This window comes from Mustelus asterias, unplaced genomic scaffold (assembly GCF_964213995.1).
Source record: "Mustelus asterias unplaced genomic scaffold, sMusAst1.hap1.1 HAP1_SCAFFOLD_76, whole genome shotgun sequence".
NCBI classification, from domain to species: Eukaryota; Metazoa; Chordata; class Chondrichthyes; order Carcharhiniformes; family Triakidae; genus Mustelus; species Mustelus asterias.
Window position 1 is genome coordinate 417,786 of NW_027590135.1, and position 26,075 is coordinate 443,860.

A 26,075-nucleotide genomic window follows, 5' to 3' on the forward strand; every position below is an offset into this window, starting at 1 on the left:
AGGTACCCTTTGTTTCCCAAATGTATCAGTTAAGTGGATTAGCAGGATAAATATGTGGGGTGACTGAGACAGGTTCTGGGTGGGATGGTGTCTCAGAGTCGGTGCAGACTCAATGGGCCAAATGGCCTCCATCTGCGCTGGAGGGATTCTATTGCAGTTCAGGCTGAGATAGACACATTTTGGTTTCTTTGGGAATCAAGGGAGTGAGGAGTAAACTGGAGTTGAACCCAAGATCTGAAACTCTATCAGAAGCTGGTATGCCCACATCTGGAGACTGCACCCATACTTTGGAACCCACACTTTCAAAGAGATATTCTTTGAAAATTTGAAATATTTTGAAGTATTTTGAATATTTTTGGGGCATATTTTGGGGCGGCACGGTAGCACAGTGGTTAGCACTGCTGCTTCACAGCTCCAGGGTCCCGGGTTCGATTCCCGGCTTGGGTCACTGTCTGTGTGGAGTTTGTACATTCTCCTCGTGTCTGCGTGGGTTTCCTCCGGGTGCTCCGGTTTCCTCCCACAGTCCAAAGATGTGTGGGTTAGGTTGATTGGCCAGGTTAAAAAAATTGCCCCTTAGAGTCCTGGGATGCGTAGGTTAGAGGGATTAGCGGGTAAAATATGTGGGGGTAGGGCCTGGGTGGGATTGTGGTCGGTGCAGACTCGATGGGCCGAATGGCCTCCTTCTGCACTGTAGGGTTTCTATGATTCTATGATATTCAGCTAATAGAGAGAGTGCAAAGATATGTAACCAGGAAAATGGAAGGCATGAGGGGAATACCCGATGAAGGATTAAGGATTCTTGAATTGCAATCTTTAGAGAAGGCTGATTTATGGTTTAGTTCAATATTATAAATTGATACATGGCCTTATTACCCAAGCTTCAAAAGATCTTTATTCGCATCTACTGTATTTTGGGTGGGCATCAGTATAAAGTACAGAAATTTGGTTCATGCGATGATATTCACAATTTGTTTTCCCCACATAGAATTGTTGATATTTCAAATGCTTTACCTGATTTTGATGGTGAATACTGAAAATGTAGTGACTTTTGGAAAACTTGTCAGAAATATGTATGATTTCTATCTTTGTATTGTCTGATGCTGTTGCTGTTGTTTTAATGCTGTGCCTCGCACTGTATGGCAATAAAGACACATAACTCATCATTGTATTGAATCATACAATCCCTACAGTGCAGAATGAGGCCATTCAACCCATCAAGCCCTATTCCCGTCACCGCACATATTTACCCTGCTAATCCCCTGACACTAAGAGTCAATTTAGCATGGCCAATCAACCTAACCCCCACAGACAAGGGGAGAATGTGCAAACCCCACACAGTGAACTGGGACTGCAATTGAACCCAGTTCCCTGATGCTGTGAGGCAGCAGTGCTATCCACTGTGCCATCATGCTGCCCTCGAATGGAGGAACATTATTGATGAGCCATGTGGCCAATGTCTGCTCTTATTTCCTGTGTTCTTGTGACTGGAAGAGACGGATCCATGGATACTGAGGGAAATAGGGTGGAAATTGCAGAGGCATTGGCCAAAAGTTTCCTATACTTGCTAGTTATATGTGTGGTGCCAGAGGACTGGAGAATTGCAAATGGTAAACACACTTTTTCAGAAAAGGCTGTGAGGATAAGCCAACTCAATCCAATCAGTTTCACCTCAGCAATGTGGGATATTCTCCAAACAATAACTGCAGATAAAATTAACACTCACTTGTGCTAATGTGCATTAATTAAGGAAAACACATACATAATTATTAAAGGGGAATCATATTTAACTTGCTCGAGATTTTCATGAGGGTAACAGAAAAGGTTGATGAGGGTAATGTGGTTAATGTGAACATGGACTGGCAAAAAGCATTTTATAAATAAAGGGGCACACAGCAACCTTGTGGTAACATTTGGAGCTGATAGAATAAAAGGGACAGCAGCAACATGGATAGGAATCTGACAGTGACAGGAAACACAGTGGGAAGTATTTTTATTTGGATTGGAGGTTGGTTAAAGTGGGATTCCAGGAGAGTTGGTGTTAGGAATTCTGCTCTTCCTGATACATATTAGAGACATCGGCAATGCTGTACAGAACACACATTCAAACTGTGGTAATTACACAATACATGACAGCATTGTGAACAGTGAGGAGGTAGTGTTGAAGCTCACAGTTTCTTAGACAGCTCGTGGATTGGCCAAACAAGACCAATTTAAAGCAGAGAAGTGTGAAATGATTTATTTCAGTGGGAAGAAAAGGGAGAGACAAGAGAAAAGAAATGATACAATTGTAAAGACATGCAGGAACAAGGGACCTGTGGTCAAATGTGACACTAATAATTGCTGTTTAGGTGGCAGGTTGAGAGTGTGGTTACTCAGGCATTTGGGATTGTGAGCTTTATACGTCGGGGCATAGTGAACAAGAGGAAGCAAGTTGTGGGAAACCTGTATCAAACCCTGGTTTGGCCTCAATTGGAGTATTGCACTCTGATCTGGACAGCAGTGTTTAGAAAGGGTGTGAATGCATTAGCGAGGGTGTAATAAATCTCTGGGCGTGAGTCCAGGGATGAGGAAGTTCAGTTACATCGGTAGATTGGAGAATTTGGGTCTTTAGTGAAGAGAAGATTGAGAGGAGATTTGATAGAGGTGTTCAGAATTGTGGGGGGAATTGGAAGGAGCTGATAGGGAGAAGCTGTCATGTCCCAGTCTTCCTCTGTCAGGAAGTATTCCCCAAACTGAATGAACAGGGCATTGTTCCCAGTTACACTTCTCCAGCAATGCTAAAAATTCTGAGCATTTGCTTTAATGTGAAACATTTATGATAATTATACAAACACAATAAGTTATTTAGAGTAAAGAAGAAACATTAAAAGTGAAAATACATGTTGACGTCCCTCTGCTGGGCTTTTAGTCTTTCCGGCATGGGCCAGTGGTCTGATTAATCCGATGGTGCTTTTCCCAGTCACCTGCGTAACGTGGCTCGAATCCCAGACTTCTAGTTTTTGAACTGCACAACGGAGCATTTAAGAAAGTATTGGGGCTGAATGGCCTCATCTGTGCTCTCGGTCTCCTTCCACCTGGTGAGCTGATCTGACATCCAACCCAGAGTGGAGTCGCTGCACATATTGCCTTAAAAATGGTCTCTAAGATAACGGAGTGACTGTGAATCTCGTCACCACTTCCATCCTGACTAATTTCCTCCACTTCGAACCATCCAACAATGTCAGAAGGAGTGAGAACTGGAGTAGGAGACTCCATCAATGAATGAGGTCCCATTTTGACCACTCGAGAATCCGGCCTTGCTCACTCCATCTCTGTTCTCCAGCAGCGGTGACATTCCAGGGTCTTGGCTACTCTGAATGGCCTGTTCGAGGATCGCCTTGCTCCAAAGCAGCTGAATTTTGATGTTTGTCAGCAAGTTGTTGAGATTTGGCTCCTCTTCACCTCCAACTTCAGACCAATCGGGGCTTCCAGGGCTGGTTGAGCAGAAACAACAATAATTGAGGATTTTGCAGTGTTGTTATATTCGAGCAGATTTCCACATGGGGCATTTCATTAAACACCGGCTTTTTCACTTCATTAACAACTGTCGGAATGGCAATGCAATGTATTGGCCCATTTATCCTCACATAGGATTTCGCATGTCATGTTGAAGTTGCACAAGACATTGGTAAGGCCACACTAGGAATACCGTGTGCAGTTCTGGTCACTCTATTATAGAAAGAATATTATTAAATTTGAAAGAGTGCAAAAAAGATTTACTAGGATGCTACCGGGACTTGATGGTTTGAGTTATGAGAGGCTGAATAGACTGGGACTTTTTCCCTGGAGTGCAGGAGGCTTAGGGATTATCTTATAGAGATCTATAAAATAATGAGGGCTATAGATCAGCTCGAAAGTCAATGTCTTTTCTCAAAGATCGGGGAGTTTAAAAGTGGAGGGCATAGATTTAAGGTGAGAGGGGAGAAACACAAAAGGGTCCAGAGGGGCAATTTTTGCACAGACGGTGGTGAGTGTCTGGAACGAGCTGCCAGAGGTAGTAGTCGAGGTGGTTACAATTTTGCCTTTTAAAAAGCATTTAGATAGTTACATGGGTAAGATTGGTATGGATGAGTATGGGGCAAAGGCAGGCACCTGGACGAGTGTAATGGCAAAATCTGGGCAGCATGGATGAGTTGGGCTGAAGGGCCTGTTTCCAGCTGTAAATCTCTGTCACTCTATGACTCTAGTCCCAATAGGAAATGATGCAGGTTGTCACCGTCAATGCTGTAAGTGGGAGGCGGACAATGCTCACTCACAGCATCTGTATTCCTTATGAACAGCTGGCAGGTCGACCACCAAACCGATGGTAAACATTCTGCCAACATCCAGTGAAACTGGGTAACTATGGTAACGGGTCAGTACATTGACAACACAGGACTCTGTGACAATAGCTTCATTCCCAAAAGGGTGATGTCACCAGGATCCACAATTCCCCCAGTTTGGAGATTCCTGTCAGGAAGCAAGGAGCAAAGTGTAAGACACCAGAGAAAAGACAAGAGATCTTTATTTCTATCGAACCAATCATTATCTCAGGAGTTCCCAAATGAATGACTTCTTTAAGAGGTCAGAGAGTCATCGAATTTTGCATCACAGAAAGAGGCCATTCAGCCCCTCGTGTATGCACCGGCCATCAGCACCGATCTATTCTCATCCCATTTTTCAGCGCGTATTCACATATACGACCTGGATGAGGGAACCAAATGTAACATTTCCACGTTTGCTGACAACACAAAACTGGGCAGAATTGTGAGTTGTGAGGAGGATGCAAGGAGGTTTCAAGGTGATTTGGACAACTTGAGTGAGTGAACAAACACATGGCAGATGCAGCACAACGCGGCTAAATGTGAAGTTATACACTTTGGTGTGAAAAACAGAAAGGAAAGGATGAGATGAGATCTGATTAAAACATATAAAATTCTAACAGGCTGGACAGACTACATGCAGGAAGGATGTTTTCCGTGGTTGGGGAACCAGCAACATTTACCAAGAAGTGGAAAGCGGAAGATCACCTCCAGTGAAAAACAGGAGTTAGAGCATCCGGTCGAGGCGGCTGAGGGACTTCACTGGTGCATTCTGGGAGAAGTCGGCCCAGCAACATTTACCAAGAAGTGAGAAGCTGAAGATCTGGTGTCAAGGAGCGGTAAACCCGAAACACTACATTAGTGTTTCCCTCGCTCCCTCCTCTAACCAAAAAAAAAGGCCACCGTGGGAAGGTAAAAGTGAAGGTAAGAGTTTTATAAATTTTCTCAAATAATTTAATTGGTGCTTGAAATGTCGGTTGGTGGGGTTAAGTGTTGCACTTCTGGGATGTGGGAGATCCGGGGCTTTCAGCATCTCAAATTGGGCGGGGATCCTGGATTCAGGATTCAATCCTGGACCGGGGAGCGGCGCGGGCTTGGAGGGCCGAAGGGCCTGTTCCTGTGCTGTATTGTTCTTTGTTCTATCTCGGACAACTATGTCTGCAGGAAGTGCACCCAACTGCAGCTCCTTTCAGACCGCATGGATAGGTTGGAGCAGCAGTTGGATGCCCTTAGGAGCAGGAAGGAGGCGGAAAGCATCATAGATAGGAGATTTAGAGACGTGGTCACACCCAAGGTGCAGGCAGATGGATGGGTGACCGCCAGAAGGGGCAGGCAGTCAGTGCAGGAATCCCCTGTGGTCATCCCCCTCTCTAACAAGTATACCGTTTTGGATACTGTTGGGGGAGATGGGCTATCAGGGAATAACAGCAGCAGCAGCCAAAGCAGTGGCACCATGGCTGGCTCTGTTGTTAAGCAGGGAGGGACAAAGAGCACTAGAACAATAGTTATAGGGGATTCTATAGTTAGGGGTGTAGATAGGCGTTTCTGTGGACGTGAAAGAGATCCAGGATGGTATGTTGCCTCCCTGGTGCCAGGGTCCAGGATGTCACTGAACAGACAGAAAGCATTCTGAAGGGAGAGGGTGAACAGCCAGAGGTCGTGGTACATATTGGTACTAACGACATAGGTAGGAGGAGTGATGAGGTCCTGCAGCAGCAGTTTAGGGAGTTAGGTAGAAAGTTAAAAAGCAGGATCTCAAGGGTTGTAATCACAGGATAGAAAGATAGTGCAGCTCAACATGTGGCTAAACAGCTGGTGCAGGAGGGAGGGTTTCAGATATCTGGACGATTGGAGTCTCTTTCGGGGCAGATGGGACCTGTACAAGAAGGACGGGTTGCATCTAAACTGGGAGGGCATAAATATTCTGGCCGGGAGGTTTGCTAATGTCACATGGAAGGATTTAAACTAGTTTAGCAGGGGGGTGGGAACCAAAGCAAAGGTGAATTAGCTGAAGGAGAACCGGAGAGTCGGGCCAGTAAGACCCAGAGAAACAGCAGGCAGGGTGGGGTTTATAATCAAAGAGGATCTGGTGGACTGAAGTGCACCTGTTTCAATGCGAGAAGTGTAACAGGTAAGGCAGATGAACTTAGAGCTTGGATTAGTACTAGGAAATACGATGTTGTTGCCATTACAGAGACTTGGTTAAGGGAAGGACAGGATTGGCAGCTTAACATTCCAGGATACAGATGTTTCAGGCGGGATAGAGGGGGATGTAAAAGGGGTGGGGGAGTTGCACTACTGGTTAAGGAGAATATGATGTGGAGATGCCGGCGTTGGACTGGGATAAATATAGTAAGAAGTCCCACAACACCAGGTTAAAGTCTAACAGGTTTATTTGGTAGCACAAGCCACTAGGTTCGGAGCGCTGCCCCTTCATTAAGGAGAATCCCAAGGCATTTTATACATACGTTAGGAGCAAGAGGGTTGTCAGAGAAAGAGTCGGACCTCTCAAGAACAAAGGAGGGGAATTATGCTCAAAACCCAAGGAAGTAGGTGAGATCCGAAATGAATACTTTGCATCAGTATTCACAAAGAAGAGGGACATGTTGATTGGTAGTGTCTCAGAGGGATGTGTAGACCCGTTAGAACAAATCGCAATTACAAGGGAGGAAGTGTTAGGTGTTTTAGGAAGCATAAAGGTAGACAAATCCCCAGGGCCAGATGGCACCTGTCCCAGATTATTGAGAGAGACAAGAGGTGAAATTGCTGGGCCTCTAACAGAAATCTTTGTTTCTTCATTGGACACAGCTGAGGTCCCAGAGGATTGGAGGATAGCAAATGTGGTCCCGTTATTTAAGAAGGGTAGCAAGGATAACCCGGGAATTATAGGCCAGTGAGCTTGACGTCCATGGTAGGGAAATTGTTGGAGAATATTCTTAGAGATAGGATCTATGCACATTTAGAACTGAATAGTCGCATTAGCGATAGACAACATGGTTTTGTACGAGGGAGGGCATGCCTCACAAATTTGGTTGAGTTTTTTGAGGTGGTGACAAAAATGATTGACAAGGGAAGGGCCGTGGATGTCGTCTACATGGAATTTAGTAAAGCATTTGACACGGTCCCTCATGGCAGACTGGTGCAAAAGATTAAATCTCACAGGATCAAAGGTGAACTAGCGAGATGGGTACAGAACTGGCTTGGCCATAGATACGCTGCAAGAAAGGATGTCCCGAGGCATGGTACATTGGGGAAACTATGCAGACGCTGCGACAACGGATGAATGAACACCGCTCGACAATCACCAGGCAAGACTGTTCTCTTCCTGTTGGGGAGCACTTCAGCGGTCACGGGCATTCGGCCTCTGATATTCGGGTAAGCGTTCTCCAAGGCGGCCTTCGCGACACACGACAGCGCAGAGTCGCGGAGCAGAAACTGATAGCCAGGTTCCGCACACACAAGGACGGCCTCAACCGGGATATTGGGTTTATGTCACACTATTTCACATAAATATTTCTGCTTTTTTCCTCCTGAGTCTTTATCATGCGATCCTAGAATCAGAATTTATGTCACACTATTTGTAACTCCCACAGTTGCGTGGACCTGCAGAGTTTCACTGGCTGTCTTGTCTGGAGACAATACACATCTTTTTAGCCTGTCTTGATGCTCTCTCCACTCCCATTGTTTTGTTTCTTAAAGACTGGATTAGTTGTAAGTATTCGCATTCCAACCATTATTCATGTAAATTGAGTCTGTGTCTTATAAGTTCTGTTTGTGAACAGAATTCCCACTCACCTGAAGAAGGGGCTCAGAGCCTCGAAAGCTTGTGTGGCTTTTGCTACCAAATAAACCTGTTGGACTTTAACCTCGTGTTGTTAAACTTCTTACTTGGCCATAGAAGACAGAGGGTAGCAGTGGGGGGTTCTTTTTCTGATTGGAGGTTTGTGACTAGTGGTGTTCTACAGGGCTCTGTACTGGGACCTCTGCTGTTTGTGATATACGTATAAATGATTTATAAGATGTAGCTGGTCTGATTAGTAACTTTGCAGACGACACAAAGATTGCTGGAGTTGGGGATAGTGATGAACATTGCCAGAGAATACAGCAGGATATAGATAGGCTGGAAAATTGGGCGGAGAAATGGCAGATGGAACTTTATCCAGATAAATGCTAAATGATGCATTTTGGTAGATCTAATAGAAATCATAGAAGAAATCATAGAAACCCTACAGTGCAGAAGGAGGCCATTTGGCCCATCGAGTCTGCACCGACCACAATCCCACCCAGGCCCTACCCCCACATATTTTACCCGCTAATCCCTCTAACCTACGCATCCTAGGACTCTAAGGGGCAATTTTTTTTTTAACCTGGCCAATCAACCTAACCCGCACATCTTTGGACTGTGGGAGGAAACCGGAGTACCCGGAGGAAACCCACGCAGACACGAGGAGAATGTGCAAACTCCACACAGACAGTGACCCGAGCCGGGAATCGAACCCGGGACCCTGGAGCTGTGAAGCAGCAGTGCTAACCACTGTGCTACCGTGCCGCCCAATGCAGGGGGGAGCTATACAATAAATGGCAGAACCATCAGGTGTATAGACACACAGAGGGATCTGGGTGTGCAAGTCCACAGATCCTTAAAGGAGGCAGCACAGGTGGAAAAGGTGGTGAAGAAGGCATATGGCATGCTTGCCTTTATTGGACGGGGCATAGAGTATAAAAGTTGGCATATGATGTTGCAGTTATATAGAATGTTGCTTCGGCCACATTTGGAATACTGCGTCCAGTTCTGGTCGCCACACTACCAGAAGGACGTGGAGGCTTTGGAGAGAGTGCAGAAAAGGTTTACCAGGATGTTGCCTGGTATGGAGGGTATTAGCTATGAGGTGAGATTCAGTAAACTAAGGTTGTTCTCCCTGGAAAGACGGAGGGTGAGGGGCGACCTAATAGAAGTTTATAAAATTATGAAGGACATGGATAGGGTGAACAGTTGGAAGCTTTTTCCCAGGTCAGAAATGACAAACACAAGGGGTCACAAGTTCAAGGGGGGCAAGGTTCAATACAGATATGCGGGGGACATATTTTACACAGAGGGTGGTGGGGGCCTGGAATGCACTACCAAGCAACATGGTTGAGGCAGACACGTGAGGATCATTTAAGACTTATCTAGATAGCCACATGAACAGACTGGGAATAGAGGGATACAAACGGATGGTCTAGTTAGGAACACATGATCGGTGCAGGTTTGGAGGGCCGAAGGGCCTGTTGCTGTGCTGTGTTGTTCTTTGTTCATCAGGTGAGTATGAGGAGAATATCGCAGCTGTACTCCGGGAGGTCACCTCAGAGGGCTCATACAGCGAGGCAATATGGGTAGAGCTCAGGAATAGGAAAGGTGTATTCATAATGTTGGGGGTTTACTATTGGCCACCCAACGCCAGCGGGAGATAGAAGAACAGAGATGTCGGCAGATTTTGGAAAGGTGTAAAAGTAACAGGGTTGTTGTGGTGGGAGATTTTAACTTCCCATATATTGATTGGGACTCACTTAATGCTAGGTGCGTGGATGGGGCAGAGCTTGTGAGGAGCATCCAGGAGGGCTTCTTGAAACAATATGTCGATAGTCCAACTAGGGAAGTGGCCATACTGGACCTGGTATTGAGGAATGAGCCCAGCCAGGTGGTTGATGTTTCAGTAGGGGAGGAGTTCGGGAACAGTGACCACAATTCAGTCAGCTTTAAGGTACTGATGGATAAAGATAAGTGTAGTCCTCAAGTTAAGATGCTAAATTGGGGGAAGGCTAATTACAACAATATTAGGCAGGAACTGAAGAATGTAGATTGGGGGCAGATGTTTGAAGGCAAATCAACATCTGGCATGTGGGAGGCTTTCAAATGCAAGTTGATAGGGATTCAGGACCGGCACATTCCTGTAAGGATGAAGGATAAGTATGGCAAGTTTTGGGAACCTTGGATAACGAGAGATATTGTGAGCCTAGTCAAAGAGAAAAAGGAAGCATTTGTCAAAGCTAGGAGGCCGGGAACACACGAAGCAAGTGTGGAATACAAGGAAAGTAGAAAGAAACTGAAGCAAGGAGTAAGGAGGGCTAAAAGGGGTCACGTAATAGCATTGGCCAGCAGGATTAAGGAAAATCCCAAGGCTTTTTATACATATGTAAAGAGCAAGAAGGTAGCCAGGGAGAGGGTGGGCCCACTCAAGGACAAGGGAGGGAATCTATGCGTGGAGCCAGAGCAAATGGGTGAGGTATTCAATGAGTACGTTGCGTCAGTATTCACCAAAGATAAGGACTTGGTGGATGATGAGTCTGGGAAAGGATGTGTCGATAGTTTGAGCCATGTTGATATCAAAAAGGAGGAAGTATTCAGGTTCTTGAGAAACATTAAGGTAGACAAGTCCCTAGGGCCTGATGGGATATACCCCAGAATACTGAGAGAGGCAAGGGAGGAAATTGCTGGGTACTTGAGGGAAATCTTTGTATCCTCACTGGCTACAGGGGACGTCATGATGTGGAGATGCCGGCGTTGGACTGGGGTAAACACAGTAAGAGTTTTAACAACACCAGGTGAAAGTCCAACAGGTTTATTTGGTTGCAAATACCATTAGCTTTCAGAGCGCTGCTCCTTTGTCGGATGGAGTGGAAATCTGCTCTCAAACAGTGCTCTCAAAATGGATTTCCATTTGTTTGAGAGCAGATTTCCACTCCATCTGACGAAGGAGCAGTGCTCCGAAAGCTAATGGTATTTGCTACCAAATAAACCTGTTGGACTTTAACCTGGTGCTGTTAAAACTCTTACAGGGGAGGTCCCAGAGGATTGGAGAACAGCCAATGTTGTTCCTTTATTTTAGAAGTGTAGCAAGAATAATCCAGGTAATTACAGGCCGGTGAGCCTGACATCAGTGGTAGGGAAATTATTGGAGAGGATTCTTCGAGACAGGATTTATTCCCACTTGGAAATAAGTGGACGTATTAGTGAGAGGCAGCATGGTTTTGTGAAGGGGAGGTTGTGTCTCACGAACTTGATCGAGTTTTTCGAGGAAGTAACAAAGATGATTGATCAGGGTAGGGCAGTGGATGTTGTATACATGGACTTCAGCAAGGCCTTTGACAAGGTCCCTCATGGCAGACTGGTGCAGAAGGTGAAGTTGCATGGGATCAGATGTGAGCTGGCTCCGTGGATACAAAACTGGCTTGGTCACAGAAAACAGAGGGTAGCAGTGGAATGGTGTGTTTCTGAATGGAGGGCTGTGACAAGTGGCGTTCCTCAAGGATCAGTGCTGGGACTGTTGCTGTTTGTAATATATATAAATGATTTGGAGGAAAATGTAACTGGTTTGATTTGTACGTTTGCAGACGACACAAAGGTTGGTGGATTTCCGGATAGCGGTGAGGACCATCAGAGGATTCAGCAGGATGTAGATCAGTTGGAGACTTGGGCAGAGAGATGGCAGATGGAGTTTAATCCGGATAAATGTGAGGTAATGCATTTTGGAAGGTCTAATACAGTTAGGAAATATACAGTAAATGGCAGAACACTTAAGAGTACTGATAGGCAAAGAGATCTGGGTGTACAGGCATACAGGTCACTGAAAGTGGCAATGCAGGTGGAGAAGGTAGTCAAGGAGGCATACGGCATGCTTGCCTTCATCGGCCGGGGCATTGAGTTTAAAAATTGGCAAGCCATGTTGCAGCTTTATAGAACCTGAGTTAGGCCGCGCTTGGAATATAGTGTTCAATTCTGGTCGCCACATTACCAGAAGGATGTAGAGGCTTTGGAGAGGGTACAGAAAAGATTTACCAGGATGTTGCTTGGTATGGAGGGCATTAGCTATGAGGAGAGGTTGGAGAAACTTGGTTTGTTCTCACTGGAGCAACGGAGGTTGAGTGGCGACCTGATAGATGTCTACCAGATAATGAGAGGCATGGACAGAGTGGATAGTCAGAAGCTTTTTCCCAGGGTGGAAGAGTCAATTACTAGGGGGCACAGGTTGAAGGTGCCAGGGGCAAGGTTTAAAGAAGATGTACGAGGCAGATTTTTTACACAGAGTAGTGGGTGCCTGGAACTCGTTGCCAGGGGAGGTAGTGGAAGTGGATACGGTCGTGACTTTTAAGGGGCGTCTTGACAAATACATGAATAGGATGGGAATAGAGGGATATGGTCCCGGAAGGGTAGGGGGTTTTAGTTCAGTCGGGCAGCATGGTCGGTGCAGGCTTGGAGGGCTGAAGGGCCTGTTCCTGTGCAGTAATTTTCTTTGTTCTTTGAATGTTGAACAAGGGGGCTCAGTCTTAGGATACGGGGAACACCATTTAGGAATGAGATGAGGGGAAATTTCTTCACTCAGAGGGTGGTGAACCTATGGAATTCTCGGCCAAAGAAGCTGTGAAGACCAAGTCACTGCATAGGTTCAAGAAGGAGAGCGAGATTGTTTTTAGATTTTAATGGCATCAAGGGGTATTGGGAAAAACAGAATATGGAATTGAGATAGAGGATCAGCCATGATCACATTGAATGATGGAACAGACACGAAGGGTTGAATGGCCGACTCCTCTTCCCAGTTTCTGTTTTCAAGTTCTGATGAAAGGTCACAAACCTGAAAAACTAACTCTGTTTCTCTCTCGAAACAGATGCTGCCCAATCGGCTGAGCTTTCTTTTCTGCTTTTATTGCAGATTTCCAGTGTCCGAACAGAACCCAACCAGAGACAGCACCTTCAGTAGAGAGGAACCAGTGAGTGCAGAACAGAACCCAGCCAGAGTCAGCACCTTCAGGAGAGAGGAACCAGTGAGTGTAGAACTGAACCCAACCAGAGACAGCACCTTCAGGAGAGAGGAACCAGTGAGTGCAGAACAGAACCCAGCCAGAGTCAGCACCTTCAGGAGAGAGGAACCAGTGAGTGTAGAACTGAACCCAACCAGAGACAGCACCTTCAGGAGAGAGGAACCAGTGAGTGTAGAACTGAACCCAGCCAGAGTCAGCACCTTCAAGAGATAGAGAGGTAACTAATCTAAACCCTGTATTCAAAAACAGAGGTAGAGAGGAAAGAGGGAACCAATGACCAGTCAGCCGAACGTCAGTCGTAGGGCAGCTGCTCGAGCCCATTACCAAGCGTTTGGAAAGCAGTGTTATGATCAGATAAAGTCAGCATGGATTTACAAAAGGGAAATCATGCTTGATAAAACTACTGGAATTCTTCGAGGATGTAACTGGTTGAGTTGACCAGGAAGAACCGGTGGATGTTGTTTCTTTAGAATTTCAGAAGACTTTCAACAGGGTCGCTCCTAATGTTTTTAATTGTTAAAGGTTACAGTTTGTTTGTTAGTAGGTTTACATTAACACTGCAATGAAGTTATTGTGAAAATCCCCTCATCGCCATACTCCGGCGGCTGTTCAGGTAGACTGAGGGAGAATTTAGCATGACCAATGCACCGAACCAGCACGTCTTTCAGACTGTGGGAGGAACTGAAGTACCCAGAGGAAACACACACAGACACGGAGGGAACGTGCAGACTCCACACAGACAGTGACCCAAGCCGGGAATCGAACCTGGGTCCTTGGCGCTGTGAGACAGCAGTGGTAACCATTGTGCCGCCCCTCTACTATGTAAAGGTAAAGTACCCATGGGATTGTGGGTAGCGTCTTGAGATGGATAGAAAGCTGATTAACAGACAGGAAGTAAAAACATGGCATAAATGGATCTTTTTCCAATTGGAAGGCAGTGATTAGTGGAGGACCGCAGGGATCAGCGCGAGGACCCCAACTGTTCATATTATATATTAATGATTTGGACGTGGGAACTAAATGTATTATCTCCAAATATGGAGATGATACAATATTGGGTGGGAGGGTGAGCTGTGAGCAGCATGCAGAGATCCTTCAGCGCGATTTGGACAGGCTGAGTGCGTGGGCATCTGCATGGCAGATGTAGTATGTGGATAAATATGCAGTGACCACCTCATTATTCACTTCAGTAGCAAAAATAGGAAGGCAGATTATTATTTGAATGGGTGTAAATTGATGAAGGTGGATACTCAGCGAGACCTCGGTGTCCTTGTGCATCAGTCAGTACAATCAAGTCTTAATGCATAAGACTTTGGTTAGGCCACATTTGGAGTATTGTGTACCATTCTGGTCGCCACACTTCCAGAAGAATGTTGATACATTGGAAAGGGTGCAGAAGAGATTTTCCAGGATGTTGCCTGGTTTGGAGGATACAGACTATGAAGAAGGTTGAACAAACGTGGATTGTTTTCTTTGGAGCATCAGAGGACGAGGGGGGACCTGAGAGAGGTTTACAAGATTATGACAGGGTTGGATAGAGTGGATTGTCAGAGTCTTTTTCCCAGGGTCGAGCGGTCAATAACTCGAGACAAAGGTGAGAGGGAAAGTTTAAAAGAGATGTAAGGAGCAAGTTTTTCAGACAGAGAGTGGTGAATGCCCGGAACGTGCTGTCAGAGGAAGTAGTGGAAGCAGATTCTGTAACACGGGCGGCACGGTAGCACAGTGGTTAGCACTGCTGCTTCACAGCTCCAGGGTCCCGGGTTCGATTCCCAGCTCGGGTCACTGTCTGTGTGGAGTTTACACATTCTCCTCGTGTCTGCGTGGGTTTCCTCCGGGTGCTCCGGTTTCCTCCCACAGTCCAAAGATGTGCGGGTTAGGTTGATTGGCCAGGTTAAAAAAATTGCCCCTTAGAGTTCTGGGATGCGTAGGTTAGAGGGATTAGCGGGTAAAATATGTGGGGGTAGGGCCTGGGTGGGATTGTGGTCGGTGCAGACTCGATGGGCCGAATGGCCTCCTTCTGCACTGTAGGGTTTCTATGATTTCTATGATAGAACAACGTTCAAAAGGCATCTGGATAGATACATGAATCAGCAGGGAACAGAGGGATATGGACCACATCGAGGCAAGAAAATATTAGATTAGAGAGGTGTAATAAGTCTGCTGGAGGCAGAAGTTCCTTCATCAAAATGCCCTTATTTACACCTCTAACAGCAGTACACCGAGTGCTTACAGTTAGCAGTCTACCTCCGGGGGTGTTAGAGGAATTGACACTCCCAGTTAAGTACAAGGCAAAGACTCACTGATTGGCCCATCAATTGGATCCTTATTCAGGGAGTTCATTCTCCAATCGGCCAACCTCAATGGCCTGATTGAAGTCATTACAAGAGGCATCTGCGTCGGCACAGACTTGGTGGGTGAGAGGGCCTGTTCCTGTGCTGTACTCTTCTTTGTTCAGTCCCTGAAAGGAAGTGCATAGGTACAGAGACAAAAAGACGGCAAATGGTACGTTGGCCTTGAGAGGGAGAGGATTTGTGTCGAAGAATAGGGATGTTTTACTGCAGTTGTATAGGGCAATGATGAGGCCACACCTGGAGTATTGTGTGCAGTTTTGGTGTCCTTATCTGAGGCAGGATGTCCTTGCTACAGGGGGAGTGCAGCGAAGGTTCCCCAGGTTGCTTCCTGGGATGGCAAGTGTCATATGAAGAAAGATGAAGTTAGTTAGGATTATGTTCACTGGAGTTTAGAAGATTGAGAGGGGTCTCATAGGAACTTATAAAATTCTAACAGGACTAGAAAGGGTAGATTCAGGAAGAATGTTACCGATATCCTTTGTGTGAGGATAAAGGGTAAATTTTTAAGACCGAGGCGAGGAGAAATTTCTCCACCAGAGAGTGGTGAATCTGTGGAAATCGCGAATGCAGAAAATAGTTGAGGCCAAAATGTGTGATGTCAAGAAGGAATTAAATGTAGCTCTTGGGGCTAAAGGGATTAATGGATATGGGTGGAAGGTGGGATCAGGAAAGAGAATTTGATCAGCGATGATCATAATGAATGGTAGAGCAGGCTCAATGGGCCGAATGGCCGACTCTTGCTTCTATTCGCTGTTTATAGAAAACAAAGAAAAGTGCAGCGCAAGAACAGACCCTTCGGCCCTCCAAGCCTGTACCGAAATGATGCCCGAACTAAACTTAAAAAACCTGACTTAGTCCGTATCTCTCTGTTCCCTCCCTATTCATGGACCAATCCAGATGTCTCTTACATGTTGTTCATGTGCCTGCTTCCACCACCTCCTGTGGCAGCATGTTCCAGGTATCCACCACTCCGCATGAAAATTCTCCCCCACACATCTCCCTTAAACTTTCCCCCTCCCACCTTGAACATGTGCCCCTTGTAATTGACACTTCCACCCTGGGAGAAAGCCTCTGATTATCCACCCTGTCTGTGCCTCTCACAATTTTGTACACCTCTATCAGGTCTCCCCTCAGCCTCTGTCTTTTCAGTCAAAACAATCCGCATTTATTCAACCTCTCCTCAGAGTCAACACCCTCAAGACCAGGCAACATTTTTCTATGTGTGAGAGAAAGGAACCAGAATTTGTGGAACGAGCATTAAAACGCGAGAAGTCCCGGGTTCAAATCCCGGACGAGCCCAGTAGGGTTTCTTTTGCTCATTGTTCCACTGGAGCAAGCAGAGAGGGAGTGATTTGTGGCAGGAGTGCTGGTGAGAGATTTATTTAATTATTTATTTTGTTAGTTAGTGTGTTTTTTGGCCTTTATTTTGAATACTATTTTTCTTTTCTTAATTTTAAACTGAAAATCGGAAGTGGGCTGCTAAGGAGTCTGGGAAGGGTTTTTTAAGCGCGCAAAGTACAAAAGGTAGGCTGCAGTATACAGCGGGCAGTGTCGGGAGCGGGCAGGGGAGTGATTGGGAAGCAGAGTGTGAGCTATAAGCGCTTTGGCTCACAGGGCTTCGGGGGACAGGGCGAGCAGGGGTGAGTTTTAATTCTTATTTACTTTTCTGAGTACCTTGGTATAAAGGGTCAAATATGAGTGTGAAGCCAGTGCGTTGTTCCCAGTGTCGGATTTGGGAGGTCCTGGAGGCACCTGGCCTCCCGGACATCCACATCTGTGAGGGGTGTGTCGAGCTGTGGTTCCTGAGGGACTGTGTTAAGGAGCTGGAACTGCAGCTCGAGGATCTTAGGCTGTTAAGGAAGAATGAGGAGGTGATAGACAAGAGCTATCATCAGGTGGTCACACTAGGGCCACGGGTGGAGGGCAAGTGGGTGACGGCCAGGAAGGGTAAAGCTCGGGTTATTGAGAGCACCCCGGTGGATGTGCCCCTACACAACAAGTACTCCTGCCTGAATACTGCTGGGGGGGACAGCCCGCCTGGGGGAAGCAGCAGTGGCCGTGTCTCCGGAGTGGAGTCCGGCCCTGTAACTCAGAGGGCTAAGGAAAAGAGGATGAAGGCAGTGTTAATCGGGGACTCAACAGTAAGGGGGTCAGACAGGCGTTTTTGCGGAGGCAGGCGGGAGTCTCGGATGGTGGTTTGCCTCCTGGGGCCGGGATCCAGGATGTCGCTGGTCGACTCCCAGAAATCCTGAGGGGGAAGGGAGAGGAGCCAGAGGTAGCGGTACATGTTGGTACCGCTGATGTGGGAAGGAAGGGGGAAGGGGGTCGTGAAAAGAGAGTATAGGGAATTAGGGAGACAGCTGAGAAGGAGGAAAGCAAAGGTAATAATCTCAGGATTGCTGCCTGTGCCACAGGAAGGTGAGGGCAGGAATGGAGTGAGGTGGAGGATGAATGTGTGGCTGAGGGACTGGTGCAGGGGGCAGGGATTCAGGTTCCTGGACCATTGGAACCTCTTTAGGGGCAGGTGTGACCTGTACACACAAAACGGGTGGCACTTGAATCCCAGGGGGACCAATATCCTGGTGGGAAGGTTGGCTAAGGCTACTGGGGAGAGTTTAAACTAGATAGGTTGGGGGGAGAGGATTGAGACAAGGTGACTGGGAGCGAGGAAGTTAGCTCGCAAACAGAGAAGGGTTATAGATGGTGCAAGAGGGAGGATGGACGGGGGATAGAGAAGGGGAGAGCTCAGACCAAAGGATTGAGTTGTGTTTACTTTAATGCCAGGAGTGTAGTGAATAAAGGGGATGAGCTCAGAGCGTGGATCGATGCCTGGAAGTGTGATGTGGAGGGCCATTACGGAGACTTGGATGTTTCGGGGACAGGACTGGATACTCCAGGTGCCGGGATTCAGATGTTTCAGGAAGGACAGGGAGGGAGGCAAGAGAGGGGGTGGAGTGGCACTGCTGATCAGGGATAGTGTCACAGCTGCAGAGAAGGCGTATGCTGTGGAGGGATTGTCTACAGAGTCTCTGTGGGTGGAGGTTCGGAGTGGGACGGGGTCGATCACTTTGCTGGGAGTTTTCTATAGGCCGCCCAATTGTAACAGGGAGGTGGAGGAGCCCGACAGGGAAACAGATCCTGGAGAGTTGCAACAATAGCAGAGTTGTTGTGATGGGAGACTTTAATTTCCCAAACATACATTGGAATATCCTGAGGGGAAGGGGATTGAATGGGGAAGAGTTCGTTAGGTGTGTTCAGGAGGGTTTCCTGACACAGCATGTGGACAATCCGACAAGAGGAGAGGCTGTACTTGATCTGATACTGACCAATGAACCTGGACAGGTGTCAGATCATAGAAATCATAGAAACCCTACAGTGCAGAAGGAGGCCATTCGGCCCATCGAGTCTGCACCGACCACAATCCCACCCAGGCGCTACCCCCACATATTTACCCACTAATCCCTCTAACCTACGCATCTCAGGACTCTAAGGGTCAATTTTTAACCTGGCCAATCAACCTAACCCGCACATCTTTGGACTGTGGGAGGAAACCGGAGCACCCGGAGGAAACCCACGCAGACACGAGGAGAATGTGCAAACTCCACACAGACAGTGACCCGAGCCGGGAATCGAACCCAGGACCCTGGAGCTGTGAAGCAGCAGTGCTAACCACTGTGCTACCGTGAGATCTGTCAGTGGGAGAGCATCTTGGGGATAGCGATTATAACTCTATCTCCTTTATGCTTGCATTGGAAAAAGAGAGGATCAGGCAAGCTAGGAAAGCGTTTATATGGAGTAAGGGGGAATATGAAGACATAAGGCAGCAAATACGTGGAGTAAATTGAAAGGAGGTATTCTCGGGGAAATGTACTGAAGAGAGGTGGCAGTTTTTCAAGGAATGTCTGTCGAGAGTTCGACAGGACAACGTTCCGAGCAGACAGGGAGGAGTTTGTAGGTTAAAGGAACCGTGGTGCACGAAAGCTGTGCGGGACCGAGTCGAGAAGAAAAGGAAAGCATACAAAAGGTTCAGAGAGCTTGGCGAAGATAGGGATTTAGAAGAGTATATGGCTTGTAGGAAGGGACTAAAGAAGGAAATTAGGAGAGCCAGAAGGGGTCACGAGAAGGCCTTGGCAGGTAGGATTAAGGAAAACCCTCAGGCGTTCTATAAATATGTGAAGAGTGAAAGGATGAGACGTGAAGGAATAGGGCCTATAAATGGTGAAGGTGGGAAAATCTGTACGGAACCAGTAGAAATGGGGGAGGTGCTTCCTGAGTATTTTGCATCGGTTCTCACAGAGGAGACGGACCTGGGTGGATGTACTGCGGGCTTGCGGTGGACTGAAAAGATTGAGTATGTGGGCTTTAACAAAAAGATTCTATGATCTATGATCTAAGGTTGTGCTGGAATCTTTGAATGGCATCAAGATAGTTAAGTCGCCGGGTCCGGATGGGATGTACCCCAGGTTACTGTGGGAGAAGAGGGAAGAGATTGCAGAGCCTTTGGCGATGATCTTTGCGTCGTCGATGGAGACGGGAGAGGTGCCGGAGGATTGCGGATGTGGTTCCTATTTTCAAGAAGAGGAATAGGGATAGCCCAGGAAATTACCGACCGGTGATTCTAACCTCAGTGGTTGGTAAGCTGATGGAGAAGATCCTGAGGGACAAGATTTATGAGCATTTAGAGAGGTTTAGTATGCTCAAGACTACTCAGCATGGCTTTGTCAAAGGCAGATCGTGCCTTACGAGCCTGGTGGAGTTCTTCAAAAATGTGACTAAACACATTGACGAAGGGAAAGCGGCAGATGTGGTTTATATGGATTTTAGCAAGGCGTTCGATAAGGTCCCCCATGCAAGGCTTCTAGAAAAAGTGAGAGGGCATGGCATCCAAGGAGCTGCTGCCCTGTGGATCCAGAACTGGCTTGCCCAAAGGAGGCAGAGAGTGTGTATAGATGGGTCTTTTTCTAAATGGAGGTCGGTCACCAGTGGTGTGCCCCAGGGATCTGTTCTGGGACCCTTGCTGTTTGTCATTTTCATAAATGACCTGGATGAGGAAGTGGAGGGATGGGTTGGTAAGTTTGCCGACGACACGAAGGTTGGTGGGGTTGTGGATAGTCTGGAGAGATGTCAGAAGTTACAGAGGGACATTGATAGGATGCAAGACTGGGCGGACAAGTGGCAGATTGACTTCAACCCAGATAAATGCGTAGTGGTCCATTTTGGCAGGTCAAATGGGATGAAGGAGTACAATATAAAGGGAAAGACTCTTAGTACTGTAGAGGATCAGAAGGACCTTGGGGTCCGGGTCCATAGGGCTCTAAAATCAGCCCCGCAGGTGGAGGAGGTGGTTAAGAAGGCGTATGGTGTGCTGGCCTTTATCAATTGGGGGATTGAGTTTAGGAGTCCGGGGTTAATGATGCAGCTATATAAGACCCTCTTGGAGTACTGTGCTCAGTTCTGGTCGCCTCATTGCAGGAAGGATGTGGAAAAGATCGAAAGGGTGCAGAGGAGATTTACAAGGATGTTGCCTGGATTGAGTGGCATGCCTTATGAGGATAGGCTGAGGGAGCTCGGTCTTTTCTCCTTGGAGAGACGTAGGATGAGAGGAGACCTAACAGAGGTATATAAGATGTTGAGAGGCATAGATCGGGTGGACTCTCAGAGGCTTTTTCCCAGGGTGGAAATGGCTGCTACGAGAGGACACAGGTTAAGGTACAGGGGAAATGTTCGGGGGAAGTTTTTCACACAGAGGGTGGTGGGCGAGTGGAATCGGCTGCCGTCAGTGGTGGTGGAGGCAAACTCAATAGGGTATTTTAAGAGACTCCTGGATGAGTACATGGGACTCAATAGGATGGAGGGTTATAGATAGGCCTAAAAGGTAGGGATATGTTCGACACAACTTGTGGGGCCGAAGGGCCTGTTTTGTGCTGTAGTTTTTCTATGTTTCTATGAACCCACCCAGAGACATCACCTTCAGGGGAGGAGCGAGAGGGACCAGTGAGTGTAGAACTGAACCCAGTCAGAGTCAGCACCTTCAGGGGAAATACATGAATGAGAATAGGTGGAGCAGATGACTGCATGGCTGGAGAGATTATATAGCAGGGAGGCTTTTAGATTCTTGGGGCATTGGGACCATCTCTGGCTGAGCTGGGACCTGTACAAGTTGGACAGATTACATCTGAACAGGAATGGGACCACCATCCTCACGGGGAGCTTTGTTCGTGCTGTTGGGATGGATTTAAACTAAATTGGCAAGGGATGGATCCTGACAGGTAGTGATAGAATCTTCAGGTTTGAAAAGTGGTCAGGGACAGGAGGGAGTGACTACATCTGAGGCAGATAAGGGGACTCAGAGGGCAACTATGGTAGCCTCTGCAACTGTCCAATAACTTTCAGCACCTTTCAGCTTTGGATGAGAGTGGGGGCTGCAGGGTGAATGAGCTGGCTGACCTTGGCACTGTGGTATAGGATGCCATTCAAGTGAGGGAAGCGCATTAGAATGAGTGGACACTATAGTGAGGGGAAGTGACACTGTTCTCTGCAGCAAGGAGCGAGAATCCAAGTGGCTGTGTTGCCTGCCTGGGATGGGTGGCAGGATTCAGGACAACTGCTCCTGGCTGGAGAGGAACTTGCAGTGGGAGGAGGAAAGTCCCTTTGCCGTGGTCCACATGGCAACCAATCATTCAGGTAGAATGAGGGAAGAGGTTCTGCATGGAGAGTTTGAGGAGCTCGGCACTAAATTAAACAACAGAACCTCTGAAGTTATAATCACTGGATAATTGCCTGCACCTTATGCAAATTGACAAAGGATACATCAAATTAGAGAGATGATTACGTGGTGGAAAGACTGATGTGGGAGAAGTGGGTTTCGGTTCGTGGGCACTGGTATCAATACTGGGGAAAGGGGGAGCTGTACAGTTGGGACGGCCTACATCTGAACCATGCTGGGGCCAGTGTTCTTGCAAACTGCATAATTAGGTAAGTGGAAAGAGCTTTAATCAAAAAGGGGCAAGGGGAATGGTGTGGTGGTTCTGGGGAGGGATATGTAGGCTAACTAAGCAAGAAGATATGGCAGCATTGCAAGACAGCTCTTTTGGTAATGAGGCCCAGAGTGTGACAGGAAGGGACACTGTGTACATACAGCAAAAGAAAATAGCTGAAAATAGAGGCAAAGAGAAGAAAAATGGGAAAAGGGCAAAATTAATGGCACTTTATGTAAATGAAAGTTGTAATTTGGCACAAATTGTACAGTGAACCAATAAACAAATGACACAAAATGAGCTAAAATCTTCTTGCCATGACAGAGATTACAAGAGGTCAAAGCTGGTGACAATATATTCAGAGACATGTGACTTTCTTTAAGGACAGGCAGGAAGGAAAGTGTGTTGGGGGAGCTTTGTTAATATGAGATGGAATAAGGACAACAGCAAGAAATGATCTTGGGTCAGAAAATGTAGAATCCATATGGGTGAAGGGAAAAATAACAAGGGGAAGAAGACACTGGTGGGAGTAGCCTGTCGGCCCCTGGCAGTAGATATACTGTAGGGTGGGGAATGAATCAGGAGATAACGAGGATATGAAGGAAAAGGCAGTACATTAATCATGGCTGACTTTAATCTTCCTGTGGATTCAGACAATCAAGTTTGCAGAGGTAGCCATGAGGAAGAATTCAGAGTGCATTCGGCACAGTTTCCATGAAGAATATTTTGTGGATCCGAGCAGAAACCAGGCAAGTTTGAATATTGTAATGTGTAATGAGACAGCTTTCATAAAGAGTCAGAGTAAAAGCTCTGCTAGGAAACAGTGACCTTAACATGGTGGAGTTCAGCATTCAGTTCTGGAGTGCAAACTTACGTCAGAAGCAACTGTGCTCAACTTAAATATGGGTAATTACAAAAGAATGAGAACAGAGTTGGCTGGACTGCAAAAGATGATTAGCAGAAAAGACGATCGCTCAGCAATGACATACGTTATGAAAATAGTTTTTGACTCACAACAAAGATATATACCAGTGATGAACAAGGATTCTGAAAGGGAATAAATCAACCATGGTTAACCGAGGAAGTTAAGATTGCATTAAACTGAAAGAAGAACATAGGATGTTTCATATATTCGTGATAAGACAGAGCATTGGGGAAGTTTCTAAAACCAACAAATGATGACCAGAAAAATACTAACGTGGGAGAAGATGAATGACAAACGTAAATGAACAAGTAATATAAAAAGAATCAGAAAGAGTTTCTTTAAATATATAACAAGGGTTATATATTTAAAGAGAGAGGCTAAAGTGAACATAAGCTCCTGAGAGATTGAGACTGGGAATTAAAAGTGGGGAACCATAAAGTGGCAGAGGAGTGAAATAAATAGTCTGTGTCAGGACGGCCGAGTAGTCGAAGCTGCTGCGTTCAGGTCACAGACTCCTCTAGAGGCCTGGTTTCAAAGACATCAGTCCTGACATTGATTAAGGGTGGCAGTGGCAGGAAATCATTGCAGGTGATATTTTGCATATCGCCAGAAAGAAAAGATCAGAACAGGGTAAATGCAGTCTTACCCAGCTAAACTATCCCTCCTTATCCTTCTCAACCTGTCCACACCTTTGACATGGTTGACTGCACTATCCTGCTCCAATACCTTCCCACTGTCAGGTCAGTGTGCACAGCAGATGAAGATGTTAATGTACCTGACATCCTGGGAAAACTAATGATGGATGAAGGGCTGGGCCTCAGTAAACAAGTGTAGAGAAGGCTGGAGTTCTCAATCATCTGCACCTCAAGCGGCAGCTCCTCCATCTCAATGTGTGTGGTGAGATCAGGCCATTCTGCTCAGTCAGGAACACCCAGACTGACGATAAGAGAGAGAGAGGCGTTAATTAGAACCAAACAAGAAGGGAGATTCAGTCAGAGGAACCAAGCCCCACCCCCAAAACAGAGCACAGGATGATCCCAGGATCTAACCGTGGCCTCTGCAAAGTGAGTTGCTCTAACCCGGAATGGCACTGAGCCCCACACATAGAGCACAGGAAGATCCCAGTCTCTGTGCTGATTGGCCTGACTCCAGGGAGTTTGCAGTACCACCACTGCTGAGACTGGGGAACTGCAGCGTGACATGTTTACACAGGAAGCTGCCATTGGAGACCCTGAGCTGCGGATTTCTAAAATCCTACAGTGTCGAAGGCAGTCATTCGGCCCATCGAGTCTGCACCAACCACAATCCCACCCAGGTCCTATCTCCATAACCCCATACATTTACCCGAGCTGGTCTCCCGGACACTCAGGGGCAATTTAGCACGGCCAATCCACCGAACCCACACATCTTTGAACTGTGGGAGGAAACCGGAGGAAACCCACGGGGAGAACGTGCAGACTCCGCACAGTCAGTGACCCAAACCGTAATCGAACTAGGGTCCCTAACCACGGTGCCGCCCTATTCACAGCCGGGCAGGACGGGATTCCCGCTGCCGAAACCCTTCCCCCATCCGGAGCTCCGCCGCGGGCTCAGGATCCGGGCCCGGGGACTGAAGCCACTGGCGGGACATTTGCTGCCGCTCCGCGCGGTGTCTGATGGGCCTGTGACCGGCAGCTGGGAAAACCAATCGGAAATTGCCGCATCGCGGTTATCCAATGGCCGCTCTGCGCCCACTGAGTGACAGCTACTTTATCCAATCCGTGAGCTCCATAGTCAGAAGTTCGAGACCATTGAAAATGACGCTCCAATTGTACCCAATCACAGACCGCGTTGCTAACAACACACGCCCCCAATGTGATTGACATCTTCTCTCGCCAATCGTAACGCACTGTCCAATCGGAATGTGCCGCTCGTGCGCGACTCGTGCAGCGTCACTCCCAACCCAACGTCATTGCGTCATTCAATTCGATCCGGAGCTGAAACCAATGAGAAATCAAAGAACTTGTGGCCGAAATAATCCTTAAAGTGGAACCGCTCACAGAATTATGGTTGTCCAATTATAATTATTTGATGGCAGTTAAAGCGGCAAAAGGACTGCGGAAAGTCAGAGAATGCAAAAGCTGAACCCCGCGGGAAAGGAAGGAGGAAATAAATGAAGGGAACAGGTGACAAAAAAGAACTGGGAGGAAGGCAAGCAAGAAGCAGCGGCGTTTAGAGTGGGAATTCCAGAGCTGCGACCCAGAGAGCTGAAAGTGTGACCATCACTGGTGGAGTGAACCAAGATGTGGAGATGCCGGCGTTGGACTGGGGTGAACACAGTAAGCAGTCTTACAACACCAGGTTAAAGTCCAACAGGTTTATTTGGTAGCAAATACCATAAGCTTTTGGAGCACTGCTCCTTCGTCAGATCTGACGAAGCTTATGGTATTTGCTACCAAATAAACCTGTTGGTCTTTAACCTGGTGTTGAGAGACTTCTTACGGAGTGAACCAAATCAGGGATGCTCACGAGGGCAGAATCAGAGGAGCTCAGATATCTCAGAGGATTGTTAGGCTGGAGTTGATGAAAGGGAGGAAGAGCTGAGGACATGGAGGGTTTTGGAAACACGAATAAGAATATTAAAATTGAGACATTGTTTAACCACGGGTCAGTGTTTGTCACTGAGCACTGAGTTGATGCATCAACG

General features: G+C 47.0%; 1 long non-coding RNA gene across 3 annotated transcripts; it reads right to left on the reverse strand.

The window, feature by feature from the left end:
- Window positions 1-755: 755 nt before the first annotated feature.
- Window positions 756-25,059, reverse strand: LOC144483595 (uncharacterized). Of its 3 annotated transcripts, none has more exons than XR_013496030.1 (3): window positions 24,896-25,059; window positions 24,165-24,325; window positions 756-3,473 (listed from the first exon to the last, which is right to left on the reverse strand). It is a non-coding gene; the product is annotated as an uncharacterized LOC144483595 (long non-coding RNA). The 3 variants fall into 3 exon arrangements; XR_013496031.1 differs by having other exon boundaries at window positions 24,734-25,039; XR_013496032.1 differs by lacking the exon at window positions 24,896-25,059 and adding an exon at window positions 24,439-24,656.
- Between the last annotated feature and the right edge of the window lie 1,016 nt (window positions 25,060-26,075).